The following is a 19,673-nucleotide window of genomic DNA, read 5'->3' as shown; positions in this document are numbered from 1 at the left end:
AATACTAAAATAACTTATTTTAACCTAGTTTTCAGTTTATTTAAATCAAATTATTAATGAATTAATTGCATCATATGTCCCCAATCTATGACCCTCATTCAAATTAGTCCCTAAACTTTTAAGCATTTCAATTTCATAATTAAACTATGACTATTATTTTAAATTAATCCTCAAATTTTGAACATTTCATTTTCATTCCCAAGCTATGATCTTCATCCTAAATTGGTCCCAAACTTTTTGAATATTTCAATTTTATGAATTTGCAAGATCTAAAATTTTAGGGACCGATTTAGAGTTAGATTCATAGTTTAGGGATGAAATTTGATTGTTCAAAAGTTTAAAGACTAATTTGGAATGAGAGTCATAGTTCAAGGATGAAATTGAAATGTTAAAAGTTTAAGGATGAAATCCGTAAATTATAATTGAATTTGAATCGCATTGAACACAAATGATAATATTTTTAAAAAAGACACGTTTTTTTGCAAAAATATATTAATAATTCTATATACACTTGTTTTTACTTATATCTAACTCAACTTGAATTGACTTGAAGATCCAAAGTTAACCCAGATCGGAAATAATTGATCGGGTATTGATCTGACCCAAAAATCAATCGATCCAGTTTGATCCAACCTGAAATCAACCTAACCGATTTAATCTGACACGATACCCGAATCGACACAACTTACTATAGACCGGAATAAAACTGAATCCCGAAATGACCCAACCCGACCTGAACCCGACTCGACTTACTATAAACTCGAATAAATCCAAAATCCGAAATGACCTAACCCGATCCCGACTCGAATTAAGTCTAAATAAAAATGACTCAAACAGAACCCGATCAGAATGACTCGTTTGCCACCTCTAAGGCTAAACCACTATACCAACGTAAATATCTAGATTACCTCGTAGCACTCCTTTAACGAGCGGTCTGGGCAATGTCTCATGGCAACGACCAATTGTGGGTTGGGTTAAGCTTAACTCGGATGGGCGCTATGACCTGCGGGACGGATATTCGGCATATGAGGGAGTCATTCGGGATAATAATGGTTGTCGGCTTATTGGTTTATACAAGTTTATTGGCACTCGCACTATGGTGGAAGCCGAGCTCGGGGGTGTCTTCGTTGGGCTCTGGTGTGATTGGAAGTAGGGTTTTCGTCGGAGGTGGTTGAATTGAATTACTTGGCGGTGTCGCGGCCGTCTTCGGTTGGGCCCGGAATTGAGCTTCGACTTGAATAATTGTGTTAGAGTCGTCACCGACCATTTTAAAACGAAATTAGGTGGGTTGGACACCATCTTACCTGATCTGCGTTGTACCAAAAAACGTGTCGGGTTTGGGAGTTAGTTACGGTCAAGGAAGGATTATCACCTTTGAATCGCCCTTTTGGTACTAATTAATTTATCGATTGTCTTTAATTGCGAAAATTGAAATTTAAAAACCCGATTCAAATTATTTACCTTCGGTTGAAATTACAACCGAAGAAAAAATAAACAAAATGGTAGATGACAAAATAAAATATTGAATGTTAAACAAAAAGAAAAAAATGAATAATAAATAATAATAATAAAATAAATAAATAATAAATAAATAATAATAAATAATGTATTATCATTTCCTAATTCCTATTTATTATGACAAATGAACATGAGAAACACCAATATGTGAAATAAACACAACAAATATATAACTCATACATTTCAAAACAGTCAGCGTTGGTTTTTATAAAGCAGAAAAAAAAACAATTCGTCCATTGCATATCATGGGGTTATCCAGCTCATTGTTCAAAGGCATTTAATATTCATCTAGTTATAAAATTCCGCAAACAAACACGTTCCAAAACAACAAAAGCAATTAAAAAAAACCTTTCGAACTGCAAATGGAAATTGAAGTCTGTGTATTCATCTTAGCTACAAATCCTTAGTGCTTCTTGCTTGCTTGCTTTTGCACCACTGGTGTAACACCAGACTTGGATTTAAATGTCTTGGGATCGTGTGAAGCAGCAACACACTGAGTGCTTTGTGTTTCAGGCTCTGGAATGTGGTCCTATGTTTTTCTCTCTGTGTTCCTCTTGATGATTGAGTCTATTTATAGTCTAAATAAACCTATTTTTAGCTCATATTTAGAGTCATTCTTGGACTCAAATGCTTCGGTTTTAGTGTTTCAAATGGACTCAAATACGTTGGTTTTAGTGTTTCAATAGGACTCAAGTACGTTGATTTATTTTCTGAATCTCACTAAATCAGAGTTGTTGAGTGTGGGTCCTGCAAAAATAAAATAATAATAATAATAATAATAATAAATAAATAAATAAAATATAATAATATAATATTTTTGTAGACCCGGACAAAAACAAGTGTCTACAGCTGCCCCTCTTTGCATATTTTTGTGTCAACAAGAATAGGGCAAAGATGAAAAAGCCAACCAGTTTTTGTCCGGTTCTCTTTGATTTGAGACTTGATAGTGTTTGTTCTGACACTAAGTCGATCCATTGGGCACTATATCCTTCTTCTTGAAGTTGAAATCATGGGTGAATCGAAAAGTGACTCTGTAACATCTGCAATACCGGGTTAATGACTAAATTATAAATTTTCAGAATTTGGTGACTAAAGTAGAAGAATGAAATAGTTCAATGATTTATTTTGAAATATTGCCTAAAAGATGTTAGTAATTATAAGGTGAATTGAAGGGCAAAAGCATTTGCAAGGAAAATATTTAAATATGATTATATATTAAACACGTGGAAGGGAAGAGGAAACAAAGTAGTTTCCAGAATTCTCTTCATCTTTCTTCTTCCTTCACGCGTAAAAACCAAGAGCCAAAGGTGAGTTTTTTGATTATTGAGTTTTTGGTTAAATTTAAGATTGAGTTTTGATTATTAGATGATAACTAAGCTTAAGGAAAGCTTACGTTATCTTAAAATCAAAGTATGATGGAGTTAGGAGGCATTAAAGATTTGAGGTTCTTGGATGAAATCTTGAATAGAGTTTTTAACTAGAATTGGAAGTTAAATTTGACTTATCATCAATCTAATTAAGAGATATGAAGTAATAAAATTTGATTTGGAACATGTTAGAAATTGAGTATGATTCTTGAATTACATATGGAGAATATGATTTTGATGTTAAAGAGGTGATTAATGAATAAAAAAATGAGTTTGAATATGAGTATGTAAGTTAAGAATAAGAAAAGGGAGGATGTATGAAGTAATTAAGCTGAAAAGAGTGGATTTTCGGGCATAAACTGGATTTTTGGGCTAGTGTGCATCAATACACATTCATCATGTACCGATGCATCAAGCGTAAATTTCCAGAAATTGTTCAGTGTGTATCGATGCACCCCTTAAAATGGAAACATCGAATGCAATTAATGCATCGATGCATAAGGAGTGCATCGATACACATGTTAAGGGATGCATCGATACACTGTAGAATGCATCAATGCACTTCAAGTGGAAATTGAAATAGACATTTCTTTTGGTCTAAGAAATGATAGATTAGAGTATATCAATTAGATACTGATATGTATCAATGTATGATTATGTAGATATCGAACATGAACAAGTTCCAAAACGATTATCAAGTTAAGATTCGATCGAAAGAGAGGAAATCATAAAAGTGGATTGAAACTTAGTGAGGCCAAGGTGAGTGCATATTATTAGATTGTGTATATTATTATATGGAAATTAGACTTGTGATAAGTCTGTTTCCAATATTTTATATGTTTGCATGAATGGAAGCATGATTAAGTTTGTATTATGTGTATATGCTTTGTTCATATTATATGTTATGAGGTGTGAATTTATATGATATGAGTTATTTGGAAACGAAATATGTAACTATATGTGAACCTTATGAGCTGTATGAATATATGAAATAAGTTATAAGGTCACAAATCACGTATAATAATAAATGTTGTATGTGATAACCATAGAAAGGAAATAAGTTAAGTGATCATGAACATGTAAATATATGTTTAGATGAAGATATAATAGCAAAACATAAATTACATAAGTTAAGTTTATGGAAACTATTATAATTTACTTATAGTATTAAATGAAAAGTGAGATAAACTAACTAGCATTGATTTATAGGACAATATGAAAATAGAATATCAATTAGGAGATTTGTACATAAATAATGATAATCATATGAGATATAAGCTGTATGAGAAAGATTAATGTGCTTAGATGAGCTATGATATAGAAATTACATGGTAAAGATCTATGAAGTCATGGGAAAAGGTTATAAGAGTAATGTAAACTTGAATTAAGAGAATAAAAGAAATTTGTATATAAATGAATTTATATAAGTGATATATGTTAGTATGCTACAATATATGTTTATAGGTTCTATGTAAGCATAAGAGAACAAAATATGAGCCATGTGTTATGAATATAAAAGATGATATGATTATGTACAATAAATTAGGGAATTATGATCTAGGTGTTTATATGTCTATAAAAAGATATAAGAACAATATATATAAGCTACGAAATAGGAACTGTGGGATTTTAGTGATATATAATATTATCTATGTGATTAAGTACAAATGTGATATCTTTATATGACAATGATTTGTGAAATTGTATGAAAATGTGATATGATCTACGAGATAATAAATCATATGAATTATATGGAAGTGATTTGTGTGAACATGTCTAATATGTCTTACATGATATGTATGACGTCACAAGAAATGATATGAGCTATGTGATTACATGATTATAAGAGATCAGACATGCGATAAGAGATAAGTGTTATGAATGTGTGAATATGAAATGACATAAATAATAATGTCCATGTTATGTGTCATGAGAGCTAGGGGTATAGTTGGCATGCCAAGAGTCGAGGGTCTACGCGGTCCTTCGGGACATATATGTATTCCTTGGAACATGTGTGATGTCTTTTGAGACACATACTTGATCTTTTGTATATGTATATGATTCTTAAGGAATTTTCTACGTGGTCTTTAGGGACATTTTATATGGCACTTCGGTGCAATTCTACGCGGCACTTCAGTGCAATTCTACGTAGCACTTCGGTGCATTTATACGAGCTGTGGTGACAACATTTGTGCACAACCTCTATAGACTCACATATCTATAGTTCTCACATGTGTACATGGGCTAATAAAGAAATAACAACAAACATATTACATGTAACTTGCATGCTTTTGTGCTATGAATTGTATTATATGATTTATATGATGATATGTGGATTGTATGATTAAATGAGTTAAATGTTGGTTAAAATACTAGGTATAAGAGGATATGTATGAAGTGAGATAAATAATAATGATATTGATAATGAAATGAGGCTAATGATGGAAATGATGAGTATATGTGGGTATATATGTTCTTACATGTAATGATATATATTGCATATGTGTTATAGGGATTTGTTACATGAATAAGGGTATGAGTGATAGCAGTAATAGTTCATGCATGATTACAAGTTATAATTTACATTACATGTTTATTTGCCTCACTAAGTCATAGACTTAACGTGTGATTGTTTCACACGTAGGTTACAGAAGAAAGAAGAGAAGCGAAGAAGAGCAAAACAGGTCAACATCTCCCTTACAAAATTTTCAGATCAGAAAATAGATGATTTAAATGTGTTTGGTTAATTTGAATATAGTTGACATGTACTAAGTGATTGAGTTGAATATGCTCTGATTGATTTTGGTTATTTTGGTCAATTTATGTAGATAAATCGCTTTTATTTTAATGGAAGTTTTAAATTTTCTTTGAATTTTGTCCAGAGTCAAAGTTTGAAAAGTCAATGTGACACCTCAAACTCGTATCCGGGTCGGGTACGGGGTGGGGATGTTACAGACTCTTTGTTGCCAATCTTGGTCGACCTTGTTCTTCTTCTCAATTTAAAGACATGGGTGTAAAAATTTGACCGGAAAGTAGTTCCTTGCTAATGCAATGCAGTTGATACGTCCTCGAGCTGAATGAAATCGAACTCGAAGGTCTTTGGCAGATAACCCTTATTTCCTTGAGCTATGCTGTAAATGATGGTGCCTTTGAGCTGAACGTAATCAAACTCGAAGGTCTTTGTTAACAGATAACCCTTCTAGCCTTGAGTTATGATGTAAATGATGTGCCTTGGAGCTAAGCGTAGTCAAACTCGAAGGTCTTTGTTGACAAATAACCCTTCTCGACTTAAGCCATGCTGCAAATGATGTGCCTTTAAGCTGAGCGTGGTCGAACTCGAAGGTCTTTGTTGGCAGATAACCCTTCTAGCCTTGAGTTATGTTGTAAATGATGTGCCTTGGAGCTGAGCGTGGTCAAACTCGAAGGTCTTTGTGTTTCAAGAGAAATGCTTTCAAAGGTTTTTTTTTCAAGAGAAAAATATTTTAAAGGTTTTTTGTGTTTCAAGAGAAACGACTTCAAAGGTTTTTTGTGTTTCAAGAGAAACTGTCTCCAGAGAGGCAAAATTTTGTTTCAAGAGAAACATATTCAAAGATTGGTGTTTCAAGAGAAACTATCTCAAGAGAGACAAAACTTTGTTTCAAGGGAAATTGTCTCAAGAGAGACAAAATTTGTTTCAAGAGAGATGACCCCTTGTTTCGGGAGAAACAATCTCAAAGGCGACCGATAATCTACTTGTTCCTGCATGTTAAACAAATCCTCTCAGAGGCTCTAATCGTTGACTTAAGGAAGTCAAATCTGTGGATGGCATGGTTGCTTGTGGGCACGATTCCTTTCGTCATGAAGTTGAAACCGTTGATGACCCCTTCGTTGTGAAGTTGAGCCTTGAACTGGATATCCTTCGTCATGAAGTTGCAATCCAATGAAAGTTGTGCTGTTTTGAGTCCAATATCCTTCGCCGTGAAGTTAAAATTGAATCTAAAACTGGAAAGTTTATTGACAGACACTCATTCCTTGAGTTGGATATCCTTCGTCATGAAGTTGAAATCCAAATCTGGAGATGGATACTGCTTATGTGCACGATTCCCTTCGTTATGAAGTTAAAACCGTGGATGACCCCTCCGTCGTGAATTTGAGCCTGGAATTGGATATTCTTCATCGTGAAGTTGAAATCCAAGTAAGTTGTATTATTCTGAGTCCAATATCCTCCGTCGTGAAGTTAAAATTGACTATGGAACTGGGAAATTATTTGTTGATAGCCAGCCGCCCCTTCGCTGTGAAGTTGAGCTTGTGTTGTCTCGAGTCCAATATTCTTCGTTGTGAAGTTGAAATTGACTCTGAATGAAACTAAAAAGGTGTTTGTTGACAGTCAGTCGCCCCTTCGCTGTGAAGTTGAGCTTGTGCTGTCTTGAGTCCAATATTCTTCGTTGTGAAGTTGAAATTGGCTCTAAAACTGGGAAGCCCCTTCGTCGTGAAGTTGAGCCTCAAATGGAACGATATCCTCCATCGTGGAGTTGAAATCGTGGATGTGTGGGTACGATATCCTCTGTCGTTGAGTTGAAATCGCGGATGGCCCATTCGTCGTGAAGTTGAGCCTTGACTTGAATATCCTTCGTCGTGAAGTTGAAATCCAAGTATTTTATGTTACGAGTGGACACGATTCCCTTCGCCGTGAAGTTAAAACTGTGGATGACCCCTTTATTATGAAGTTTGGCTTTGATCTAGATATCCTTCGTCGTGAAGTTGAAATCTACTCTCGAGCAAATTGTGTTGTTTCGAGTTCAATCTTCTTAGCTGCGAAGTTGAAATTGACTCTGAATGAAACTGAAAAGATGTTTGTTGACAATCAGTCACCCATTCGCTGTGAAGTTGAACAACCACCATCAACTTTTGAATGTGCTTTTGAATCGAGGATCTTTTCGTCGTGAAGTTGAAACTTGACTCAAAAGGCTGCAAAAAATTATGTATGCTAAAAATGATAAATGCAATGCTCTTAAATATGTCTAAGATGCATGCGACACTAATTAATTATGTTTTATCTCTGGGATGGAGACTCATTTTTTGTATTGCTGATCTTGTCCTTGGAATCGACCATGCCCCATTTTCTTTTCAGGATGTTGACGATGTCACAAGTTTTATCTGGTCTATTGAACTGATTGTTTTCAAGAGCATTGTTCGTTCTTTCTTTTATGGAGGCAAAATGAGTCTTAACAGCTTCCAAGACTTTTCACATTTGAGACTGTCATGTTTGAAAATGTTTTTCTCATTTCTCTTATTTTAGGAGGGAAAAAAATATATAAAAATGCAAGAATTCTGTAAAACATTGTCTCTTAATTCAGGCTTGCAATCAAATCGAATCAAATTATAAACATGAGTTCAAAGAATATTAAATGAATTAATAACTCGTTTAATGCTTTCAGAGTTATAGCTCTTTGACATATATTCAAGTGGATGAGTTGGCTTTAGGTTGACCTAAGGTTTCAGCCATACAAATGTCATTTTTTCAGTCATTGCAACATGTTTTTTCTTTGGCTTGGCATTTTAATTGGATGCGGACAAAATGACGCAACTAGCATAATCAATTACTATACCTTCAATTTCGGTCCTCTGAAATCTTCTATTTGTTCAAGCTTTGTAGGCTCGTCTAACAAAGGCAGCGTGGAAATATCGGTCTGAAAAATTAAATTCTTGAGTGATCGTGTGTATTTGACTATAACAAGTGTTCCTTAACTCCCTTAGTCCATTTTTACCGAAACTCCTTATTTAAATTTACCATAAATGGCTAATTGGATCCATAAAGCCGGGGCGTTTAACTAATTGCTCTAAAGGAACATCTCAATATGTAAACATCTTTATCAGGTTAGCTGAATCTTATCCATAAAGCCGGGGCGTTTAACCAATTGCCTTATAGGGACAACTCAAGCTTTTTTGTATAGTATACTCACCTTTATCAGGCTAGCCGAATATTATCCAATAAAGCCGGGGCGTTTAACTAATTGCTTTAGAGGGACAACTCAAGCTTTATTGTATATATATAATATTATAATATGGGTATACAGGTCCAATTTCTTAAGTTTGTAAAAAAGAACCTGTTATAGTCTAGGTGTTTTTCTAAAGTCAAGGAATCTCATCTTTAGAGTTTAATTTCCAAGCAATTGACCTAAACTAGATTTACTTACTTGACTATTCCATCTGTGAAGATCATGATCATCACTGAACGTCTTAAACAAAAAGTATAGTAATTTTCATATGTAAATGATACCCCATGTTGTCCGCACCTTATGAAATGGAAAAGGTTAAATTTCAAGAGCAGGGTACGGTGTTTGAGTGTATATTCTGGGTAAGGCCAAAGTTCTTGTTTTAAATCATGTTACTCCGTCAAAGATCTGTAACTTTGAACCATTTACAGAGTTTCTTAATTCAAATGATATTCAAAGAATTGCAAGTTTGCAAATGTGATTCATTGCTTAACAATTTTAAAGTAACATAAATTTATTCGAATGTCTTTACACAAACTTGAGAAGAAGAAAAAAACAAATTCATACAAAATGTCTCAAATAATGAAATGGTCTTCCTCACTTAGATGCCCCCAAGTTGTTGAAGTCGAACCAGTTCTGGTTACGCATCTTTTGTACGACTCTCTCAATTGTGTGCCCTGGGACATCGCCATGATATTCGCAATGAGCATTCTCATCATACTGCCTGGGGTACGGGGGATTCATGGATTTCTCTGGATATGGTGACACCACATGTACGTCAAACAACTGTTGGTAAAGCTTCTTATATGTCATATGATCGAAATGTTCTCATTTTTTATGAGACATGTGAATATAATAAAAAAATAAAAAAAATGTGAAATATGCAGGAATGCATCATGCATGCAATGTTCGATGCATTGATCTAAAAAATGTGTCTGCTATTAGAAATAATCCTTATTGGGGACAAAAGTGTTTTATCTTTTAAGAGACAAAAATATCCTGACAGCTTCTGACATGTTGACCAGTCTTCTGCCTTTGTCTGCCACCGGTTGAATAACCTGTCGAATCATTTTGGCTTCTCTGGATGAACCGTGCAAATGTTGAGTTGCTTTTTGTACTGGCCCAAGAAGTCTCGAATGACTGTATTTCTGGCATTTATCTTTTGTTGAACATGTTCCCAACGAATACGTCATTGGAGCCATCAATTGATAGGAACTGTATGAAGTTTATTTGTCTGTTTCTTGATTTCGTCAGCAATGGTCTCCAATTTCAGCTATTGTTTTGCCATTGTTGTCTTTGAAGGGACTCCCAAGATCAGTAACCTTCATCTTGCCCCTGCAACCTCCGCTAGTCAGTTCTTCAAAGATAGACTTTCATTGTGCTTGATGCAGACAAACCCGGTTCATTCTGAGTCATTTATAATGCAGCAGAGTGATATACTCTTCAATTGTGGGCACCACATCTTCTGGATTGAATGTGACACATAGTCGCCTTGTAGACTGTCCTCTGCATTTTTATCTCTTGTGTTACAACCCCTTTGTTCATTAAAACAAACTATTTATGTTTAACAAATACATTTTTGTAGATCAACACCTCTTGCGAATGATGTAAATGATGAAAAATGAAAAAAATGAAGGAAAAAAGTTAGTGAGACAAGGATAATAAAAAATGATGAAAATGAAAAGTACTACCCCACATGATATCTACCCAACATGCTTATTATTCCTAGTCGGACATGATCTCTATCCCGTAAGTTGATTTCGAACAAGTCCTAACAGCATAAACTTCTAGTTCACATGCTTTGAACAGAAAAAAAAGCAAGAAACAAAGCAGCCTAGGGTTTGGAATGAGATTTTGGGGTAAGCTCTAATTCCCTATACTCTCACGGTTTAGGTTCTAAAAGGGTACCCGAGTTCTCCTTGCTGGTGTCCCCTTGGGCTTACCAGACCCTTTGTCCTAAGCCCATTACAAGCTTATGTGGACTAAGTTAAACTCGAGAGGATACATTCCCTTATGCACATACAGAGAATAAATTCACACGAAGACATAAGGTATATGAATCCCGAAGGTTACTTGCTAGGCCCATACGGAGAATAAATTCCCACGAAGGCGTCGCTTTTGCCCCCACTTAAAAGGGTTCGAAGCTCAGGTATAGAGCTAGAGATGACAATTTTGAAAAATCTGAAATCATTAAAAAAATGTTAATACAACTATTTATTTGAAAAAAATCAAAGATAAATAATTGAAATCGAATAAATAAATTAAAATTAAAATTTACCATTTTCGCATAAAAAGACAACCAAAAAATAATCTCGGCCTGACTCACTTACATATCCCCAGCAGAGTTGCCAAACTGTCGCGACCGTCTTTCGGTTGGGCCCGGAATTGGGCTTCGACTTGAATAATTGGGTTAGAGTCGCCACTGACCATTTTAAAATGAATTTAGGTGGGTCGGACACCATCTTACCTGATCTGCGTTGTACCATAAACTTGTTGGGTTCGGGAGTCGGTTACGGTCAAGGAAGGATTAACACCCTTGAACCTCCCTTTCGGTATCAATTAATTTATCGGTTGTCTTTAATTGCGAAAATTGAAATTGAAATTTAAAAACCTGATTTAAATTATTTACCTTCGGTTGAAATTACTACCGAAGAAAAAATAAACAAAATGGTAGATGACAAAATAAAATATTGAATGTTAAACAAAAAAATGAATAATAAATAATAAATAATAATAATAAAATAAATAAATAATAATAAATAATGTATTATCATTTCCTAATTCATATTTATTATGACAAATGAACATGAGAAACACCAATATGTGAAATAAACACAACAAATATAGAACTCATCCATTTCAAAACAGTCAACGTTGGTATTTTATAAAGCAGAAAAAAAAAACAATTCGTCCATTGCATATCATGGGGTTATCCAGCTCATTGTTCAAAGGCATTTAATATTCATCTAGTTATAAAATTCTGCAAACAAACACGTTCCAAAACAACAAAAACAATTAAAAAAACATTTCGAACTGCAAATGGAAATTAAAGTATGTGTAGTCAACTCAGCTACAAATCCTTAGCGCTTCTTCTTGCTTGCTTTTGCACCACTGGTGTAACACCAGGCTTGGATTTAAATGTCTTGGGATCGTGTGAAGCAGCAACATACTGGGTGCTGTGTTTCAGACTCTGGAATGTGGTCCTACGTTTTTTTTCTCTGTGTTCCTCTTGATGCTTGAGTCTATTTATAGTCTAAATAAACCTTTTTAGCTAAGATTTAGAGTCCTTCTTGGACTCAAATGCTTCGGTTTTAGTGTTTCAATAGGACTCAAATACGTTGGTTTTAGTGTTTTAATAGGACTCAAATACGTTGATTTATTTTTTAAATCTCACTAAATCAGGGTTGTTGAGTGTGGAGCCTAAAAAAAATAATAAAATAATAATAATAATAATAAATAAATATAATAAAATATTTTTGTAGACCCGGATAAAAACGGGTGTCTACAGGAGGCAATGCATCTCTTGAATTCTATTGGCACCGGCCGGCACACCGTTTCCATTGCTGCTCATATCAATGTTTTAGTGCAAAAAGATTGGTGTATTAGTTTTCAGCATGTCCTTAGACTGGGGAATAGGGTAACAGACGGGTTGGTTAAACTAGCTAAGGTGAGCGATTTTGAGATTATTCGCTTAGATCATCCCCTGGTGGAAGTAAGAACCTTTGTGCGGCAGGAGGAATCCGGTTTGGTGAGCTGAAGTTTTTCAGTTGGTTACGTCAGGAATTGTTGCTCTTTGTTTCGTTTTAAGTAATCTGCATGTATTTTTTTTTCTTCGACTAGGGTTAGAGAGGTTTTTAACGAGGCATGTAGGATATTTCTCGTGTATGATTTACTTTTAATCTACACTATTTATTAATAAAATAATCCAAAATTGATTCAAAATTTGAAATAACCCGAATTGAAACCGACCCGAATTTTAGTTGGACTGAAATAATTCTGAATCGAAATCAACCCGAACCGAAAGTAACTCGAACAAAAAACAACCCAAATCTAGTTTATTCATATCCGAACCGAATCGAACTTAGATCCGGTTTTAACCCAATAGTTGAGTCTAAGTGAATAATTATTTATTTATCATCATCATCATCATCATTATTATTATTATCACCTATATTTAGCATTAATAACTAGTTGAATGATACTGTTATGTTTTAGGATCGAGAAATAGAGAATTTTTTTTAGGGATTTAAGAAATGAAGAGAGAAATAGATACAGAAAACTTGCAAATTCATTCATTAGATTCCCTCAAAGGGTTTGGTACAATTTATATATCAACAAGTACCAGCTGCTAACAAAATAATTGTCTAATATGTTGACTCACCCTTCTCCATCTCTCTCCTGATTTAATCTAACAAACTCACGCCCAAACATATAAACACAAATATAACTTAGTTGGGTTAAATCAAAATATGCCCAACTACGCAACCCTTATACCAGCCCATATCTCAGACCCTTAACCCATCCCTTCTTCTCTTTAATTCCCAATTACTCAAATAACCTATCAATCCCTAGCCCCCTTTCAATCCCTAATTGCACCCGTTCCTCTCCCAAATGCGACTGCTGTTTCCTTAATTCCTCTCTTCTAACTTTCCCCAATTCCATACCTTCAAACCCTAACCCACCTTCCATCGTGACAATACCCCCTCCATCAGTCGATCCTTGTCCCCAATGATCAAAATCGGGAAACTGAGTCTTTAGTACCTTAGCATCTTCCCAAGTGGCATTTGCGGGAGTCATGTTCATCCACTGAATAAGAAAATGATTAACTGCTTGATTGCGTCTTCTTACCACTTGTCGATTCAAAACTGTGGCTGGATAAACTTTAAGTTGTCCGTCCTATGCAACCTCCGGAGGATTTATCGAGGTTAATCCTTGCTTCCCTATTATCTTCTTAAGAAAACTTACATGAAACACCGGATGTGACTTTGATTCTGGTGGTAATTCAAGTTTATACGTAACTTGACCTATTCGCTTCTGTATTTTATAGGGACCAAAAAACCTAGCAGCAAGTTTCAGATTCTTCATCAACGCCAGAGATGTCTGTCGATATGGTTGAAGTTTGAGGTAAACCTCATCGCCTTCCTGAAATTCCCCTGTCAGTACGGTTTTTATCCACCATTTGTTTCATTCTATTACTTTCTTTGAGTAGCTGTTCTCGTAGGAATATATTCAATTGATCCCTGTTTTGCATCATATTCTGTATTGCATCTACTCTTGATTCCCCTGACCAGTTTAAATTAGGAGGCTTATACCCATATAATGATTCAAATGGAGTCATTTGTAAAGTTGTATGTTAATTAGTATTATACCACAATTCAGCTTGTGGAAGCAACCTTGACCAAGAACTTGGCTTGAGAAAACACATACTCCTTAGATACTGCTCCAAACACTGGTTGAGTCTCTCACTCTGACCATCTGTTTCTGGATGATAAGCAGTACTAAAATAAGTAGTTGTTCCTAGTTGCTTAAGTAATTCTTGCCAAAATAAACTGGTGAAAGATTTATCTCTATCAGAAATAGCAACTTTAGGAGGACCATGCAATTTATAAACCTGATCTAGATACACCTTAGCAACCTCCACCACTGTGTAGGGATGAGATAAAGGCAAAAAATGAGCATATTTAGTAAATTTGTCAATCACCACCAAAATGCACTTGTACTTTGTTGAAGGTGGTAATTCTTCAATAAAGTCCATTGTTATCACCTCCCAAGCATTATTTGGAACTGAAATAGGCTGTAATAATCCAGGCTTAGGAATATGCTCAACTTTAGTCCTCTGACAAATATCACACTGCTTGATATGTTCTTGAGTCATAATCTTCATTCTTGGCCAAAAAAAATAATATTTAAGTCTTTGATATGTAGCTTGAATACCAGAGTGTCCTCCTTGTGGGGAATCATGTAAAGCCACAATTACCTTCTGTCTAAGGTCTCATGTGCTTCCAATATATATCCTGTTTTATAATATAATACTCCTTTAGTGAACTTCCAGTCTTGCACACTATCTGGTTGAAGAACCAGAATTTTTTCTTGAGCTATGACATCAGCTTCATAATTGTTTTCAATGTCATTTACCCAAGTAGGAGTTATAATTGTGACTCCTATCTGTAAAAATTCACCAGAATCCAACTGTTGCCTAGAAAGTGCATCTGCCACTTTATTAGATCTTCCCTTCCTGTACTGAATGGTATAATTAAGCCCAAGTAACTTTGTAAGACCCTTCTTCTGTATTACTGTAGTTAATTTCTGTTCTAGGAGATGTTTTAGGGGTTCATGATCTATTTTGATCACAAAAGACCCACTCTCCAAGTAGTGTCTCCAATGAGATACTGCCATCAAAATAGCCAAATACTCTTTTTCATAGATAGAAAGGTCTGCATGCTTAGGACCCAAAGCCCTACTCAAATAAGTTATAGGTCTGCCTGCCTGAGATAGAACAACCCCAATTCCCCTTGAACTAGCATCAGTCTCTAAAAAATATTTCTGTTCAAAATTGGGTAGAGCCAAAACTGGAGCTTCACACATAACCACCTTTAATCTTTCAAAAGCTTCTTTGGCTTCTGTAGACCAATGAAATCCCTCTTTTTTAAGCATATTTGTCAAGGGTTTACTCAATTCTCCATACCCTTTAATAAATTTTCTATAATACCCTGTGAGACCCAAGAACCCCCTCAAAGCTTTCAGGTTCTTAGGAAGAGGCCATTGTTGCATAGCTTTAATTTTAGAAGGATCAGTTGCTACTCTCTTAGCTGAAATGAGATGCCCCAAATACTCAACTTGTTGCTGCCCAAAAAAGCATTTGCTCTTCTTCGCATATAACTTATTCTTCAACAAAATCTCTAACAAAATTCTCAAATGTTGTTTGTGTTATGCCAAACTAGCACTGTAAACCAGAATATCATCAAAAAATACAAGAACAAACTTCCTTAAATAAGCTCCAAACAGAACATTCATCAAGGCTTGAAAAGTAGTTGGGGCATTAGTAAGTCCAAAAGGCATCACCTTGAATTCATAATGCCCTTGGTAGTCCTAAAAGCAGTTTTAGGAATATCTTCATCTTTAATCCTGATTTGCCAGTACCCAGATCTCAAATCAATCTTTGAAAAAAAATTAGCACCATGTAGTTCATCTAATAGGTCTTCTACTATAGGAATGGGGAATTTATTCTTAACTGTAGCAGAGTTAAGTTGCCTATAGTCTACACAAAATCTCCAAGTTCCATCATTCTTCTTAATAAGCAAGCAAGGAGAAGCAAAAGGGCTTTTACTGACTTGTATGATAGAAGAAGATAACATGTCCACAATTTACTTTTCCACTTCAGTCTTATGATGATAAGGAAATCTATAGGGTCTCAAATTGACTGGTTGTGTTCTTTGTTTCAAAACAATAGCATGATCATGCTTTCTCCTAGGAGGCATCCCTTTTGGTTCTTCAAATACTTCCTTAAACTCTGCCAATAATTCCTGTAGAGGTAGAGGAATGAAACTGTCTTGCACTTCAGCACTTAACAAATACATTTCTCCAGTCAAGTAGTATCTTTTTCCACAAACTTCTGAATTTTTTCACCTGTTATGGGTCTGATTAGTGGTAATTTTTTAGTACCTCTAATCACTACAGTCTTCCCATCTTTCTCAAAACTAATGGTCTTTGCCTTAAAATCCATCAATATAGGGCTAAATTCCTCCATCTAGTCCACCCCCAACACCATATCACTACCTCCTAAAGATAATACTCTGAAATCATGCTGAAATTCATAGCCTTGCATCTTCCAACTCACCATATTGCTTCTGGCAGTACTAAACAATTTTTCACCATTGGCTACTGTGATAACCAATGGCTGAGTATTAACTACCTCTACTCCTTCTTTAGCCCACTTAGGAGTCACAAAACTATGAGTGCTACCACTATCAATCAGCACATTAATAGGTTTTCCCCTAATGGACCCTTGAATTCTCAAAGTAGTATGCCCCACATTTCCTGTAATAGCATTAATAGAGATTTCCAAAGCTTCATTTGTTGTTTCTTCCACTTCTTCTGGTTCTCCATCAATCAACTCCTGTTCAGCAGATTCTTCTGTTTCTTCCATGCAGTTTAACTGTCTATCTTTGCACTGATGTCCAGGAGCAAATTTTCCCCCACATTTAAAACACAAATTATGTGCCCTCCTATAATCCACCAAACTCTGCTTTGTATTAATATTAGGAGGAATTGTCTTAGGTAGGAAACCTTTATTCCCACTGCCTTGTGGACTGCTTGAAGAAGTGTAAAAAAATTTGTTAGAAGATTTGTACTTCTTCCCTTCGATCTCATTAGCTAGCTCATACAACTTTGCTTGTCTGTAGGCTTCAGATAATTTCTTAGGCTCTAACACCTTCACTTTATGTTTTAATTCTTCCTTGAGACCATTGATGAAACTGGAAATAAAATAATCTTCCCCCAAATGCATATTCTGTTGCAGTAGGTAAGGTCTTAGCTCCTCAAACCTTTCCTGATATTCTTCTACACTCCCTTTTTGCATCAACTTATTAAACTCTTCAATAATATCTGAATAGTTTCTATCACAAAACCTATGACACAAATCAGCCTCAAATTCATGCCAAGTTACTCTATGCTTCTGCATAATATATCCATCAAACCATGTCTCACCTTTTCCCATTAAATACATTGCAGCCACATCCACTTTTTGTTCTTCAGGAACTCCCAAGAGATTAAAATATTTTTGGCATTTTCTAACCCATCCTCTTGAATTACTTCCATCAAATATCTGTAGCTCCAATTTAGGTCTAGGTACAATAAGCCCTGAACTCCCAAATAACCCTTTACTGTCCACTTTAATCTCACTCGAACTGCCCATAATATTTTCTTCTTGCAATTTCTGATTAAAAGGTAAATCATCAATAAACCCCACAGGTTTAGAAGCAAATATCCCTTGTTCATTAGGTTGAAAAGTATACTTCTCATGCTCACTAAGAACCGTAACTAAATATGGTTGCTTACCCTCACCTTTGTTTTGCTGTGCAGCTGCTGGTGGTTGACTCCGGACTGACTGAGGTGAGTCTTTTTCCTCAGCTGCCTGATGGACCAGCTGTAGTATTCTCTGCAGATAACTCCTATTTTCAGTCATTCCTTCCTCCAAGGTATGTATCCTCCCTTCAAGCTCTGCCTTCTGCTCAACCCACCAAGATGGTAAGATCTCATCCTTCACCTCCACTGCTTGTTATGTTACCTCAACGGTTCCAGTCTTATGCATTTTTCTTTTCACAGCTTGAAAATTACCTCTTTGGATCAATAAAAAACTCAGCTCTGATTACCAATTGTTATGTTTTAGGATCGAGAAGTAGAGAATTTTTTAGGGATTTAAGAAATGAAGAGAGAAATAGATACAGAAAACTTGCAAATTCATTCATTAGATTCCCTCAAAGGGTTTGGTACAATTTATATATCAACAAGTACCAGCTGCTAACAAAATAACTGTCTAATATGCTGACTCACCCTTCTCCATCTCTCTCCTGATTTAATCTAACAAACTCACGCCCAAACATATAAACCCAAATATAACTTAGTTGTATACCAGCCCATATCTCAGACCCTTAACCCATCCCTTCTTCTCTTTAATTCCCAATTACTCCAATAACCTATTAATCCCTAACCCCCTTTCAATCCCTAATTGCACCCGTTCCTCTCCCAGATACGACTGTTGTTTCCTTAATTCATCTCTTCTAACTTTCCCCAATTCCATACCTTCAAACCCTAACCCACCTTCCATCATGACAGATACATGTTTTATTCTCATTTTATCTTATACTACTAGTTAACACCACTTTTAGTAATAATTTAATGGTTCAATATAATCTTTTCTTAATTAAAATATCATCTCTATATCTTATGCAATAATTTCTAACTCTAAATTTGGACCGTGACAATATATATTTACATAAAATTATTGATTTTAAAGATTTATTAATTCAATTAATTTAAGCTAAAACTCCTAGCTCTAAATTTGTGATGTGATAATATATACACATAAAATTCTTAAAGTACAAGTAATAAAGAGCAACCCCAAAAGTTACGATGATAAAGAACGACAACGGTTGACATAAAAATTTGAAGGTTGTTTTGAAAATTTAATGGTTGACCCAAACAGAAGCCAACTAGTCTGATGACTCAACCCAAAGTCAATCGATTCGATATTAAACCGACCCGAAAATCAACCGATCCAATTTTGACCCAACTCAAATTGAATTTTCATTGACCCAAAGTAAACTTGAACCAGATCTGATTCAACCCAACCCGAGCTTATACTGAATGCAATATAAATCTAAAATGACTCGATCCGAATGATGGCATACAAAGTTATCCAAGTTTATTTTAGTTTGATGCTACTACTAGGGTACAAACACACGATTTTGTGTATACAATACTTCCTTTAGGTTTCCAGTTTCTTATGAAGACATCACAGTGGAAGAAAAGAAAGAATATGAGGACAATTTTGTGCTGTCTGATGTATTGAAACTTTTGGAAGAACCATTTGCAGCAATGTTCGATGAATGCCAAAATTTAGCTCTATTTAAAGGTAAGAATTACTATTGAAAAGACTTTGTTTCATCATAAATTTTGGATGCCAAACATGCAAGGGATGCACAAAATTTCCATGTTTTCTCCGGCAGCAAATCGCCCTGAATTTACCACCCTCTGTTTCTCCACGTAAACAATAGCATGTTGATGTTCTCCAAATTTGCTATCGAGTATATTA

This window comes from Hibiscus syriacus, unplaced genomic scaffold (genome assembly GCF_006381635.1).
Source record: "Hibiscus syriacus cultivar Baekdansim isolate YM2019G1 unplaced genomic scaffold, ASM638163v2 tig00110894_pilon, whole genome shotgun sequence".
Taxonomy (NCBI): domain Eukaryota; kingdom Viridiplantae; phylum Streptophyta; class Magnoliopsida; order Malvales; family Malvaceae; genus Hibiscus; species Hibiscus syriacus.
The sequence above is the reverse complement of the archived record's forward strand: the minus strand, read 5'-3'. Positions refer to the sequence as shown.